The sequence below is a fragment of the Phyllostomus discolor genome, chromosome 1 (genome assembly GCF_004126475.2).
Source record: "Phyllostomus discolor isolate MPI-MPIP mPhyDis1 chromosome 1, mPhyDis1.pri.v3, whole genome shotgun sequence".
In the NCBI taxonomy this organism is placed as follows: domain Eukaryota; kingdom Metazoa; phylum Chordata; class Mammalia; order Chiroptera; family Phyllostomidae; genus Phyllostomus; species Phyllostomus discolor.
This window is the reverse complement of record NC_040903.2, coordinates 27,259,501-27,272,558: the sequence shown is the minus strand read 5'-3', so window position 1 is coordinate 27,272,558 and position 13,058 is coordinate 27,259,501.

Genomic DNA, 13,058 nt, shown 5'->3' with positions numbered 1-13,058 from the left:
TTATCGGTCCTGCTCTCCACACAAAGATCCTACTTTCCCATTTAACACACTGCTAATGACTCTGAAGTTGTTAAATATTTTGAAGACAAAATTTATAGCAGCTACATAGTCCTTTGTTTTATGGATGTGACATCATCATGCTTTGTCTTCATTTAATGACTCAGCTTGCTGTGTATTTCTCATGGTTCTGGCTTGACTGCAATATCCTATTTCCCTCTATTACCTAATGCCAATGCAGATGTCACCATCTCTATTAAATCTCAGGTTTTAATGCTGCTCAGGGCACCTTGATCAAGCCTCCAGAAATCAGCAAATGGAAGACTATAAACCTTCAGAAACCCACAGGAGAAAAGCAAGAGGTTGTATTTTGCAATTTAGCCTAGAGGTGAAATAACCTTTTAAGATGTAAATTTTTCATTCAAATGAGGTGCTGTTTTCTGTATGAAAGCCTCATCAAGATCTCTGTGCATTTGTCTTGTCAAATAAAGTGAAGGTAAAAAAATATGATCATAGCTATATTTAGATTTCAAACCTACTTTCTTATATATTTATTCCTGGTATATTCTACTCAGGCTTTCTGGAGGAATACTTATGTCCTTATATACACTAGTCATTATTTTCTTATTAAATAACTAAACTTATTTTTTTTCCTTTCTTTTGTTAATGCTGCTAGGAAATTTTTGCTTTTAGCCATTATATTCAGGGTCACTTAAGTAGCCTTCTATTTACCATACTTAGAGCATCTTGAGGTGTTGATTTCTGAATCCCCGCCCCCCTAGGAAATTATCCAGAATGATTAGAAACACATCAATATGTTTTGTGCACATGATGACTCTGCTCAAGGACCACTCTCAACCATTAGAGGCAGCTTTTTGGTCCTTGCCATGTGTCTCTTCCATTATCCTTCCCACAACCTGGCAGTTTACGTGCTCAAATCCAGCAAGGGATCATCCCTGTGCTTAAGGAAGGCTTAAATCTTCTAGTAAAGGGCTTTAAAAACCCAAAAGAATCTCCCTTTGATTAACTCAAAGTCAACTGATTAGAGTCCTTAATTACATCTAAAAAAAAGACTTTACATTTGCTGTGTGAATTGAGACCCACCCCCATCGTATTCATGTATCCTACTGACAACTGAGGGGAGGGGATTCTGTAAGGTCATGGGTCATTGGCAGCTTTTTCCAATGTCTCCACCTTAGTTTCACTTATCTTTGACCTTGATAAAAATCAGATATAAATTTGATCTGTGTGACATTTTTCATGACATGTCAGAAAAAGTGTAAGCCTTAGATTTAAAACTTTCCTTCGCCACTAATAAGTTACTAGGGTATGTTATTTAATCTTTCTGAGCCTCATATTTCTGCTCCAAAAATGGGGACACCTCTTCCCTGGATTATTGGGAGGATTAAATAAGATGGGAAATGTAAGGCATCAGGTTTAGTATCTGTTATATAGCCAAAACTCCAGGAATGATAGCTGTTATTGTTATTTTATCATTATGTTTTTATTTTGCCATACATAAATACTTGTTAGTCTTTGATAACAGAGCTTACTTTGCAATACAAATTTTACAGGACAAAGATCAGGTATCTGTTAGTTTGTTCTGCTTTTATATATGTTTGACAATGAAAACTGATACTGTTTACAATATCAGTTTTTAGACTTAAAATAGACTAGACTTAAATTAGACTAGACCTAAATTAGACTTAAAATATTAACCAGCTAAATCAGTGATTTTCATCCTGTTTTATTTCTGGAAACACATAACTTATGACATTCACAAATGAGACATTCCCCTGGATAGGCCTAGGATTATAAACAATTGCTGTTAATGCAATGCTTTTTCTCCTACTCTGAATTCACATTTCAGAAAGCAAACATGTGTGATAGTATTGGATGGCTACCTAGAATTCATGCTCATTAACATAAAAAAAAGTAAAATCATAAAATGATAGTGGCATTTCTTTCAAGTTGTCCAGAGACATTCCTGTGGTAGAGGTCTGTTGAACTAGAAGACCAATGTTGGTGAACAAAATGTTTTAATTTCTGATCGTTTGCCTCAAATTAATGAGGATTTTACTTTCTGTATAGTTTAGAAGGAAAAGCTACCCAAAGACTGACTACCCCAGCAGGGAAGAATTGTTAGTAAATTCATTCATCATCTGCTTACATTTTAATAATGAGTAAGGCTTTCTGCTTTTATCACAAGTGTGAGTTAAGGAAGAATTGTTCATTTAGACTGAGTTTGGCTTCCTACCGAGTAACGGAAGAGTTGTGAAATTCCAAAAGAGTTTCCAGTATTATTAAACCAATGAGCCAAGGAGAGTCTATTCCCTAAACAATTAGCTTTCCTAAATGAACTATAGAAAGAAATGCAATTCGTGAATTCTTCACTTGTTTTTCTTGGGTGCAGACATTAGCTGGTGTTAAAGCTCTTGGAGTTGTGACATATGAGGTGTTATTCCGAAGGAAGAATCTGATTGCTACTAGCCACCCCGGGAAATCAATTACAGCCCTTTATAGTGATGCTCTCGCGTTCACTTCTCTTTACGGGCGAACACATTTTACCTTGAAAGTAGAAAACCTGGGATCCTTGCTTTTTCCTCCTGCCATTCTTGACGATTTATACCTTCCATTTACAGTTCTCAATTATCAATATCTTTTATTAGGCATTGTTTGAGATATTTTCAGGAATATCCAGATGCCACACATAAAAACTGACATTCTCTCATGTAGGGCGATTCTATTTCAGTGACTACAAATCAGAACCTAGAGCTACAACTACACTTTACTATGTTACTTGTACATTACTTCAAGTGTTATACCTAGCTGGACTGCTTTCCTGTTTCATTTATGGCCTCAGCCAAACCAATTACCTTGAGTAAAGAAAAATCGAATATGTTCACCAACTTAAAATTAACTAAATGGTGACAGCTAAACATTTCATAAAATGTTCAAGGTAATACTTAGAACTGTTGCCTCAAACACAGGATTTGGAATCATCAGTGAAAATGCTCCACCTGTCACTTCTTAAGAGCTTGACTTTTAAATCGGTAAGCATCTGTGAATTTTATCTCACAAAATTGGGATAAGAATCCTATGCAAGCATTAATATTACAAGATAAATGAAAGAAGTTGCCAATGTTTCTCGAACACACAAATCCTTAAGGGAAAAGTGGTTAAGTTGTCTAGCACATAAACTGTGGAGTCAGACGACATAGGTTCAAGACCCAGCACTAGCACTTACTAGGGATACGATCTTGGGCATGGTGCCTTGACCTTTGTTTCTCAATTTCCTTACCTATAATATGGGTATAATATGAGGACAATGATAATATCTACCCCACAGTCAGGCATAAAAGTTAATGGAAACAAATCACTTCAAACAATGTCTGGAATATTGTAATAACTACTTAGCTCCTTACTAGTAATATTACAAATAGTGTTATTTTTATCATCATCATTACTGATTAAACCTTTCTGAAGTATTTATTCCCTCAATCAAACACTGTCATAATAATGAAACTCTACCATTTTTATTTTTACTTTTTATGATATCTCATAGTGCTTAGCTCTTCTTAAGCAACAAAGCATTGTCTGGGAAAAATTACTCAAAGGAAAAAATATCTTCATATGTTTTAGTTACATATGTGCTCTTATTCTTAGACACCCCAAATATTCTTTTTGAAATAATACACTCCAAATCAAATGAGAAGGGATTTGGTAAATTTCTAATGTACATATTTACAGACATATATGTGCAATCTTTGTGTGCTTATGTGTTGACAGATTTAGAAAATATCTTGTTTAATTATCTATTTATATTTTAAATCGATGTTAATCCCATTGAACTAGATAATATATTTTTTATTGTATACAGTTGTCTCCATTTTCCCACCACCACTGTTCCCAGCCTCACCCACCCCCACCTCTACCCTCAATCCTACCCCCATTGGCTTTGTCCATGGGCCCTTTATACATGTTCTTTGATGACCCTCCCTCTTCTTTCCCCCATTATTCCTCTCCCCTCTGGTTATTGTCAATTTGTTCTTTATTTCAATGTCTCTGTTTGTATTTTGCTTCCTTGTTTGTTTTGTTGATTAGGTTCCACTTATAGGTGAGATCATATGGTATTTGTCTTTCACCTCTTGGTTTGTTTCACTTAGCATAATGCTCTCCCTTTTCATTCATGCTGTCATGAAGGGTAGGAGTTTCTTTCTTTCTTTCTTTTTTCCCTCTCTTTCTTTCTTTCTTTCTTTCTTTCTTTCTTTCTTTCTTTCTTTCTTTCTTTCTTTCTTTCTTTCTTTCATCTGGCTAGAGCCAGCTGTGACCAGTTGGTAGGTCCCCAAATTTGATCAACTAGAATCCATGGTGTACCCATTATTTATTGTTTCCATATCCACTCAGTTCTTAGTCAATGGACAATGCTCACTTCTCATAAATTTCTAAAAAGGAGATTTCTGTAAATTTTAGGATTTGAGGACACCAAGCATTATTATTGTTTTTCCAGGAATCAGAATGAAGGAACTCAAAAATTGTGTAATTGAATTCTCTGAACTGGTGGCCAGAGTGTTAAAGAGAGAAATTTTGGAAGAAAAAGTATGGGGCAAATTAGCTGGTGATCATTCACCATCAACCTGAAATTAGAAACTTGTCATGACTGGAATTTCATCATATAGTGATTCCCCAACAGGCAGGCTTGATGATTATAATTTATTTTCAGTGCAATTGTCTAGTTTTCAGATAAGTCAATGAACCAGTTGTTGGCAAACATAGAATATTGAAGACTCTTCATCTTACATTTTTATAACAATTATTTGAACTAAACTCATTTCCAAAATAAGTATTGTAGTCAAGAATTAAGGATTCAAGACAACACAAAATCCAAAAATTGCCAAATTTTTGCATATACCAAGTTGAAGTCTCCTAATTGGCCTTTTCCAAGATCAGTTGATAAACAAATACAGAAGTAGTGATTTTATTGTGTTCCCATGTACTTATTCAGTGTTCAGTGACCTGGGAAAATCAAAATGCTTAAGGCCCAAGAGATGAATAGTTAGAATAACACATTGAATTCAACATTTTGTAGCTAATTTCTTTTGCAAAATAATAAAGGTAAGAGCTTCAGCACAACTAGGGACACCTTAAATAGCTCTAAATTTTAATATGTAGCAATCAATTCTGATTTGTACTAGGTCTAAGTCATAAGTTAGAAATCTGTTGGAGAGCTATATAACAGATATCATTTTAATAATATTCTAAATAGTGGACCAGGCTAATAGTAGATATGAAAATCTCCTAGGACCTGAAAGGTAGGTGAATATCCAGCCTAGGGCATGCTTTCTTTTCTCTTTCACATCAATAAACAGTCATTTACAATATCTGTAGTTTAATTCAGAATCAGTTATATTTTAGACTCATGATATTAAACATGAATTAGTGGAGTTGTGGGCTGAATCATGTCCCCCTATATTAATTTATGTGTTGAAGTCCTAATCCCCGGTACCTTAGAATGTGACCATAGTTGTAGATAGGATCTTAACAGAAGTCACTAAGTAAAATGAGGTAGGTTATACGACTCTTATAGTACATCTCATATAAGTGCATCTTATATAGTTATAAAATGAGGGAATTTGGATGTGGGCATGGGCAGAGAAAAGATGATGTCAAGACACAGGAAAAAGGTGGTCATCTAGATACTAAGGAGAAAGGCCTGAAACAGATCTTTTCCTCGTGGCCTTCAGAAGGAATCAACCTTGCTGGCATCTTGATCTTGAATTGCTAGCCTATAAAACTAGGAGAAAATACATTTTGATATTGAAGTCACACAGTATGTTGTACTGTTATGGCAGCCCTAGCAAACCAATGTGGTGGCCCAGCCTGATAAATCTCTTAATATATATAAATAGTGGAAAATGTAATTTGAAATGCATACCTAATCTCTTATAAATTAAAATCCATCCTACATCCAACATATATATATAAAATCTAAAATTATGAAATTTAATTGAAAACAAAACACTGTAGATCATAGTGAGCCACACGACCTTGGCCAACTGCACAGTAATTATGATGAGTGCTACAGAAGAAAAGAAAAGAGTGATGTGAAATAGGAAGTGTTGCGGGGTAAGAGTTGTAATTTTAAATATAGAGTAGGGAAGGCTTCAGTGAGAAGGTAATTTGAAGAATGTGAAGACACTAGCTATGCAGAAATCTGAAGGAAGAATATTCTAAGGAGAGTGAGCCACAAGTGTACATAGGGAGTATACTTGGCTAGTAACCTGACTAATGTGAGTTTAGGGAAGAATTCACTATATAACAGTGGTAGAGTATGAGTAAAGAGACATAAGTAGGTGAGGGATCTTTTGAGACCCTTGTAATTAATTGCAAAAATTATGGAGTTAACTTATATAAGTTGGAATGCCACTGGAAAATTATAAGCAGAAGAGAGATATGATTGCATTTATATGTTAAAGGGGTCAATCACTCTTGTTGCGTATTTGAAAATAAACTTAGAGTTGGCAAAAAATGGGAGAATGGAGACCCAGTGAGAGATGAATGAGGCTAGTACCAGGTTAGTAGCAAAAAGGGGCTGATAAACAGTCACATTTAAATACCTTTTGAAGGGCCCAACATCATTTTATGGTGTGTGGGAAAGCTAGCAGTTAAGAATAACTCATGTTTTTTGTCTGAGAGACTGAAACAGTGGAGTTGACATTACTGAAAATGCATAATGCTGGAGATAGAGAAGGTTCAATGAAAATTCAAGATCTCAGTTTTGACAACTAGGAAAATATAAATATGAACCTGAAATTTAAACAAGGGAATGGATTAGAGAGAGAATCAGCATATACATAGTGTAAAACCTCCAATGTGATGAGATTATCTAGAGGGTCCACAAACATAGAAAAAGAAGGAGTTCCAAGGATGAGTTTCAATGGGAAGAGGAGACTGAGAAGAAATGGATATTGAGCTGAGAGAAGAAATGAGATAAAAAGTGAGGTAAGTATGTCAAGTCTGATGATCAGAGGTATAAAATGCTAAGATGTATCACTATCACAAATAAATGCTGTTACAACGTATTCTTATCTCCCTAACATTTCTGTATACACAGAATCTGGATTGAGGGCATTTGTTTGAATGTTTTTTTATCCTGTCATTTTTCATTTATTTAGTCATTCATTCAGAAATGCCTTGTAAGCTATGTCATCTAAATTGTCTTTGCTATTCTCCACCCCAAACTGGAAAACTTTGATGGATGAGACATTCCTGTTAGCTATTGTTATATAATAGCCACGAAATCTCAGTGGCATGCTCATTTATATAAAAACAGGTCACATGGCCACAACCAAGTTCAGGATCAATGTATGAAAAAAGTAGAGAAAAGAAAATAAATATTTTTCAGTAATTTAATCAATGATAAGCAACAGAAGACAAGCAAAGAATCTTTCTGATGGACTAATGATTTTCAAAATTCTGCTGAAGACAATAATTATAATTTTGAGAAATATAATATATAACAAGTGAGGAACATGAAAACAATTAAAATAATTTCAGATTTGGGTAAATTTATAGAATTAAAATATATTAGTGATATATTTATTAGAAGCAAGTCACTTAATCTGGTCATGGTCGAGATGAGGGGGTCTAGGTCCTACCTGTTAAGGAGAAGAATTTCAAATAATTTGTGAGCAGATTTGAAAAGCACCAATGCCAAAATCATCACAAAAGAATTACATCATTTACCTGCAAGAGTATCATATTTTGGATGTTTCTCCTGATGTCAGGCCATATTTTTTGGCCTGATTTGCCAATTATGTTTATTGGAAAAATGACTACTATAAATATTAATTTTCTTTTATGAAGTTAAATTAAAGACAATACTCCTCCAAATTGCTGTAAGCTACCTTGGAGTCACTTCAGAAATTTTATCAAAACAGTATGCTTAGGAAGGAAATACTTTTAAATTTATTTTTTTTAAGTAATAGAGTATTTGTCAGCCCATTCTCTGTTTCAGTATCTTCGGTTATATTTTGCTTGTTTGTTTGTTTTGTTGATTAGGTTCCTGTTAAAGATGGAGGGAATTTCAGGGGAAAGGGAGATGGGTTTGCAGGAACTAGTATAAAGGACACCTGGACAAAAACAAGGGGGTGGAGGAAATGGGAGGGAGGTAGGGAGGGCTGAGGGGATGGGCTGGGATGGGAGTAAAAGGCAGAAAACTGTACTTGAACAACAATTAAAATTTTAAAAAAGAAAAAAGTAATAGAGTATTTGTACCCTTATAAACAAAAAAAAAACAAAAAAAAGCAACTTCTTTTTAATAGGTAGAAGCTGACCTAAGTATTCTTTTCTTGCATTAACTGTTTACTGGACTGAGACGTGACTAAAGGGTATGGTGACCTTAAAAACTCCCCTTTCCATTCTTACGAGGCCGCTGAATTTCCTTCCCTCTGTCATCCTTATCTTGGCACAGGCTCTCTTTGGTCGCATGTCATTCTCAATCCTGCATAGATTTGTTTTTAATTTTATCTCTTGGACATTTTCCAGGACTACTTTGGCTGCAACTGGATGGCACATAAGTAAAAGGAAAAAACAAATAGGTCAACAAATCCAAAACGTAATTATCACTTACATTTTGAATTTTTTAGATTAATTAGAACATTCATAGAGCTGTATTCAATAGCCACTTAAATCTTTTTCAATAAATTATGTGTTACCGTAATCAAGAGAGACTCAATTACATAAAGCAATTAAGAATTGTTTCCTAAATTACTAGATTGTAATAAAAATATAAAATAAAATCTATATACATTGTTAGCCATTTATTTTATGCATTTAAGTGGGATTCTGTAATTTAAAATGAGTGCATTGATTGTATGCAGAAAGAGGCCTTAATTAAGAATAATATTTAATTTTTCCTGAAATAATTTATGGGAATAGTTAATTCATGTTTAAAAAAGAAAAGTTCAAGAAGAAAGAAAAACAGTTTTCTATTGGGTCTCCAGATTATTTGGGGAATCATTCCTTCCACAGGTTTTTTTTTTTTGTATTCTTGCTTTCTTTGTGACGTGCTGCTTTGTTTCTTTAGAATTTTTCTCAAACATCAGATTTTCTCTTCACAATATGTGAACTGAACTATGAGATACCTGTTTCTATTAGAGCCCCTTCTAATCAATGTGTACCTCTACTGCTACAGCCAGAAAATGGAGTCAGCATCCACTTTATTACCTGCTACCATTTCTAACCAAAATCTTCATGTTGTCTTTCAATATTCTCCCTCTCTCTCTCTCTCTCTATTTATGCCATAATTTGTGTTTCCTCAATGAAGACATAAATAAAATAATTCCTCATCTTCTTAAAATAGTTATTCCAGCAATCTCTTGAACTAGTTACATCCATCTTTCCTCTATTTCTGCTGTCCAATACTTAAATCATTATCAAATTCCAGTATACATTAACACGGCATGGGAAACCATAAATATAACTCCGAAGGTGCAGGTTGGGACAAGATGCCTGTCTTTTTACAGCCCCTAAGGTAATGTTTCATGTGCACGTCACCTCTGAAAACCACTCTAGGTCAAAGATCTCATGCTTTGTTTCCTCCAATAAACTCCTGCTCTCCTGCCATTCATATTTCTTCTCCCACAAACCCTCTTTTCCATCCTCACCAGGCCTTTCAGCCTTCTATCCATTCTCCGTTTCTTTCTCCCATATGCATACTTTGCTTTCATTCACTCGCATGGACCTGCAGGCTGATCACTTGAATTCTGTGATCATGTGAAGATAATAGTTGTGTTGTCTTAAAAATATTCAGAAGTTTGCCCTGGCTGGTGTAGCTCAGTGGACTGAGTGCAGGCTGTGAACCAAAGTATCACAGGTTCGATTCCCAGCCAAGGCACATGCCAGGGTTGCAGGCCATGGCATGGCGCCCAGCAACCGCACATTGATATTTCTCTCTCTCTCTCTCTTTCTCCCACCCTTCCCTCTCTAAAAATAAATAAATAAATCTTTTAAAAATATTCAGAAGTTTTTCTTCATTTTTACTTGCTATACTACAGTTTTGAGCTATTACCTTGCCTTTAAAATTTTTATTTTTCTCATTATAATATTGGAAATTTTCATAATAATTTGGAAAACATATATCATAAATAATATTTATAAAAGTTGCTATAGTCTCAGTAATAATTTCTGATTACTGATTTTCTAATTTTAAATCAATAATGACTACTTTAAACATTTTTGTTTACTGAAAGGAAATATATTTTATACAAATACCAGGCAACCTTACTGTTATGGACTGAATGTCTGTGTCCCCACATATTGGTATGTGGACAGCTGACTCCCAATGTGATGGCATTAAGAGATGAGGGTTTTTGGAAGGTGATTGGATCATGACAGTTAAGCCCTTAGGAATGAGATTAGTGCCTTTATTAAAGAGATTTTAGAGAGCTTTCTTGCTTTTTCTGCCATGTGAGGACAGAGGAGACCCTCGTTAGACACCAGAACTGCTGGTACCTTGATCTGGGCTCTCCCAGCCTCCAGAACTATGAGAAATAAATGCCATTTAATCCATCCAGTTTGTGGTGTTTTTGTTGTAGTAGCACAAATTGACTGAGACAATTGTAGACTGTTCATCTGCTATGCTGGTAACATGCATAAGAACTAAAATATGCACATACACTTTTATCCATCAGTTTTGTATTTGATAATTTATCCTACCAATCATTAATGGTCAAAGTCATATAGTTCTGATGACTGAGTCTACTGAACAATTACATTATACATTCTTATGTGGTCCACTTAAGCTCCATAGCAATCTGCTCATGCATCTTTGCAGACTTGAGTTCAAGACCTAAGCAATATTCAAAGTGTTTGGTCTCTTCCAAACTTTAGTTTCAGTCACATTCGTCATTCTCCTTTCTAACTTTATTTAGTCAGTCTGTCTCTCTCTTTGCCAATTTCTCCCAAATCTCTGAAGCTTCCACCTCTTCCTCTAGAAATCTACCTTTGAAATCTCTTAAGCTTCCACTTATGGGCACATACAGCAATGTGGTGCAGGCCAGAGTAGGTGGGCAGGGGCTGGGAGAAGAGAGAAGGGATGTGATACATCTGTAATAGTGTCAACAGTACAAAAAAATTTAAAAAGTTGCTGTTCCCATCCTGTAATGACCCTTCTGAAACCTCTTTACTCACTCTTGTTTTTATCTTCTTTTCCCCCAAAACTACTAGGAGAAAACATAGGGAAAAATCTTCTTGACATTGGCCTTGACAATGATTTCTTGAATGAGAGACCAAAAGAGCAGACAACAAAAGCAAAAATAGACCGATAAGAATGAAAAAGTATTGTCATTTCAGTTTTGTATATATATTATAAAGGTAATTATGTAGCTTGTAATAAGTTTCCAAACTTGACAGCTTACCAAAGCGGATACAAGAAGACAAGAAAATAAGAATAGTTTTTAAACCAGTAAAGGATGTAAATGTATTATTTAAAAATTTACCACAATGAGAAATTTACTTTTACGTGGCTTCACCAGCCAATCCATTAATACCTAATATCATTCTTTCACAGATCCTTTCAGAGAATAAATTGAGAGACTTTCCAATTCGTTTTATGAAGCCAGCATAAACTCCACACCAAATACCTTAAAATATATTACAAGAAACAAAAGCCAAATTCACCCTTGAATTTTGCAGCCAAAATGATAAATGTGAGACTGTATAAAAGCATAATGCATTTTATCAAAGTTTGTATGTTTCTAAAAGCAAGGCACATTTAATGTTATAAAATAAATGGTCTCTTTGAAGAAAGGATAGAAATAAAATTATTTCAATTTAAATAAAATAATAAAATTTGATATCAATTCATAATATCAATAGTAATAAATGTCAACTCTCAAATTAGTAGATTCAATGCAAAGAGCCAGGGATAACCTAGCCACTCTTGAAAATCAAGGTTGAAGGAGTTGTTATTTGGTATACCGGTATGTACATATATTATATTGTAACTTGTGTAAGAATAGACAAATAAACCCATGAAACAGAATAAAGTGCCCAGAAGCAATCCCATACCTATGTGGACAATTATTTTAAAATACAGCTAGCACTGAAGTACACTAGAGAAAGGATTGCTTCTAAAGTAATTGATGCCAGATCAATTGGGGATCCACATGGGGAAAAATAAAACTCGATCTCTACCTCACAGGATACCTACATAGCAAGTCAATTCTGATGAAATGATATCCAAAGGTAATCTTTCAAATGAAGAAATAAAAGCTTCACTTTCTCACTAAATGGATTTCAAGACTTACAGAAGATATTTTGAATGTGGCTGGCAACAGAGTACACGACAAAAATCAATATGTGGTCAGTATATTTTCTTTATATTTGACCATTTTGCAATAAAAGAGATGGTATTTACCAACCAATCTGAAAATGACCATTTGATTGGGTCTGTAATGATCATTAGTCATTTGTCTTTTTAACCACCATTTCCTCCTCTTTCCCAATTTTCAGCAAAGCCTCTTTTCCTGTGTTTGGAGTCCTGTCGTGTGGGTGAGCCACCTCTAGCTCCACGGGGGCACACTGATGCATGTCAGCGAATTGGCCTGATCACAATCTCTGTTGCTAAAGCACGGGTTTAAGGATGAGCAACAACTGAAGCATAAGCGGATGACCATGTAATATTTTCTCTGGTTGCAGTTTTGGTCATGTTGGTCCAATCAAGTGAAACTCAGAACTGTCATCCGATGGTTGTAGGCTCTTGCTGCATAAGTATAAGTAAGAAAATCTACCATTGTAGTCTGTAATGTCTGTTGGAAAACAGTCTGTGATAAATAAAGCCAACTGAGAAAGAAGCCAACCTAAAAAGATAATTACATCATTAAAGATTACTGCAAAATTAACTACTTTTCTTGATAAACAAAATGAAAATCCTTTTATCGTCTAGCTGAGCTCTGTATGTCTCTGCATTCTCCCTCGGCTATCACTTCTCCCTCACTTCATGCTCCCCATCAGACCTAACCAAAGAATGTTTCCTTCCAGCTGGTCAATATTGCTTT